The sequence below is a fragment of the Ixodes scapularis genome, unplaced genomic scaffold (assembly GCF_016920785.2).
Source record: "Ixodes scapularis isolate PalLabHiFi unplaced genomic scaffold, ASM1692078v2 PGA_scaffold13__105_contigs__length_92229423, whole genome shotgun sequence".
Classification (NCBI taxonomy): Eukaryota; Metazoa; Arthropoda; class Arachnida; order Ixodida; family Ixodidae; genus Ixodes; species Ixodes scapularis.
The window spans coordinates 90,400,863-90,403,366 of NW_024609839.1; the positions used below are offsets into that span (position 1 = coordinate 90,400,863).

Sequence of the window (2,504 nt, forward strand, 5' to 3'; positions counted from 1 at the left end):
AAGGTGCTTGTTTTTGTAGAAGTCCACAATGTATTTCCATCTGCTCAATTTCCTGCCAATTTGGAGGTCATGCTTGCGCAGGTTGTTACTTGTGCACTTGAGCAGATGAGGGGTGTCAAAGAGAAAGTAGACCTGGGTGTGACCGACAAGGAAGAAGGGATGATTTGGTGTGACACCCAACTGGCGTGCAAGAGTGCAGTTGCTGGCCCCCTGGTCGCTCACGACAGCTTTCACAAAGATCCCGCCAGAACTCGGACTTTGAATAACCTCTGTCAACATATCCTGGAGACATTCTGGGGATGCTTTTGATTTTGAAAGAATGAAAGCCAATGGTTGCACCCAGGGCTTAGAAATACCCGCCAGCATCATAACTAAGCTTGAATTGGCCATATCACGGGTTCTTTCCTTGCCGCTGTCTGCAAAGCCATACACCGTATCCGACTTAGTTTCATAGAAGAGATTTTCTTTTAGAACGATTTCGTCAAACTTTAGAATACATGCGCAATCTTTAAGAGGCCAATCGTGAATTTTGTCGACAAGAGTCTTGATGATGTTGGGTGCAACCTCAGGGTGTATGGCAATGTGGGACAGCTAGTTCTTGAGAGATCGAACCGATGGCAAGCTCAGGTACTTGGCGAGGTACTTGTAAGCCTTGGGGCTCTGAAAGTAAAGGTTAAGGGCAAATGGTTTAAATTCGTCGGGCCATCTTCGTCCGAACTTGTTCATTGGCTGCAAGTACAGCTGCACCTTCAAAAGGTCCAGTGCCCCTTTGGATAAAACTTTTGATGCGCCCTGAATGACTTGAGGTCGTGTCAGATTCGAAAAATCGGGCTTTTATGATGCCTTCAAGAGGTTCCTGCGCAATCGGTTTTTGAATTTTATTAGGTTATCTAACGTATGTTTCGTGCGGGGTGGATACTGTTCCTTCGGCCTGCCACCTCGTCTCTTTGGGGTTGCCATCTCGCCAGCCATGGACCTATGAGGCTGCAGCTCCCATTGGTGTCTCTAGGGCGATATCTGTTCGAGAGAGGAAATTACTCGGAAATTGAACTCACAATAAGCTTCAACTCAAGCTGAACATGGTGCCACCGATTTCAAGAGTTGCCTTATAGAACCAGTAAACGGACGCCGCGTGTTTCATATTGCTGTCATCTCTAGAAGAACCCGTCAAGTACAAGCTCAGTTCCTCACCAAGGTGGGGCTCCACCTGCGCCTCTTCCTGCAAAGAGGCGGCAGTTGGCGGCGGTGAGGACGGGCGAGCTGAAAAAAAGTCAATAAATTTATACTAAATTTATGCCAATAGATTTGAGCACATTAGTATAAAAAAAGGCCATTCTTAGCTTGGTAATTATAGTTCAGAAACTAATATGAAACATTAGTTACCGGAAGTGGGGCTGACAGGTGAGTCGCAGCTCCCCATGAAGAATGCTGAATAATATAACCATAACAAAGATCAGCTTCTCCAAACCAAATATGAAACTAACTGAATAATGTGCTGAGACAAGCTCACCTGGAGGAACAAGCTCTTTCAATCTTGGGTCGGTCACTGGAATCGAATGCATTCGGCCGCAAACGTATCTTTCTGTGGCTTGCAAAAGCTGTATCCTTGAAGTGCGCACTGCACAGCCGGTGCTCGTGCAGCTTGCTCATGGGCAAAGCTTTGAACTCCGGCCGATTCATGCACCTGATCCATTTGACTGCTCTATCGGGAAGATTACAAAGTATATATTTTTATGCTTCCATTTCCGACTCTGAAATTACAAAACCTTAGAGGCTTACCTCTCGTCTGTCGGAAACCGGAACTGTCTGTATTCAGAGTTTTTCGTTGAGTTATTGCACCATCTCACAGAGCAGTACCTTCCTTAAGAGTGAGGCACTGCCCTAGTAACAAACTCGGTGCAAGAGAAGAACAAACTTTCCCGCTAAAAAACGCTAAAAACTTTAGCGCGCGCGAGCGAGCGGCGCGACTGGTAAAAAGCTACAAAAAAAGAAGTAGAAACGTGAATGACCGAACCCTTTTAACGTGTTTTATTTTCATGCACGGTTTTCTGTAAGAGCGTCGCCATTTTGAAATGCGGAACTTCTGGTATGTGTGGAAATGTTGTTTTGCTTGCCACGCCGGTGGAAAGTGTTAACATTTTAATAATAATTCATTTTTTTGCCTCTTTTATATTTTTTTACGTATCATACATTGTAATCTCTTACTTTTTTGGCCCACACCGGATATGGGGACAGCGTGGCTAGGTACGAGGTACACAAAGAATAGGTCACTATTAGTATGGTAACCAATACATCCAACTCGAGCGCTCGAAATTGTAGCGGTAAATACCCGCATAGAAGTCTGGGGCCTGTTGAATAAAGAGAGAACGGTAGTTCCCTGATACTGATGGACGTACGACAGAGAAGCCTACGTAGCGGCGCCGCGGTTTGGCCACCACAGGAACTCCGGGAGCTGCATTTGCCTGGTTGGGATCAGTCGGTATTCAAGCCACCCAACTGTTTAT

General features: G+C 45.7%; 1 pseudogene; it reads right to left on the reverse strand.

Moving 5' to 3' along the window:
- Positions 1-488: 488 nt before the first annotated feature.
- LOC115318008 lies at positions 489-1,865 on the reverse strand (annotated as a pseudogene).
- Between the last annotated feature and the right edge of the window lie 639 nt (positions 1,866-2,504).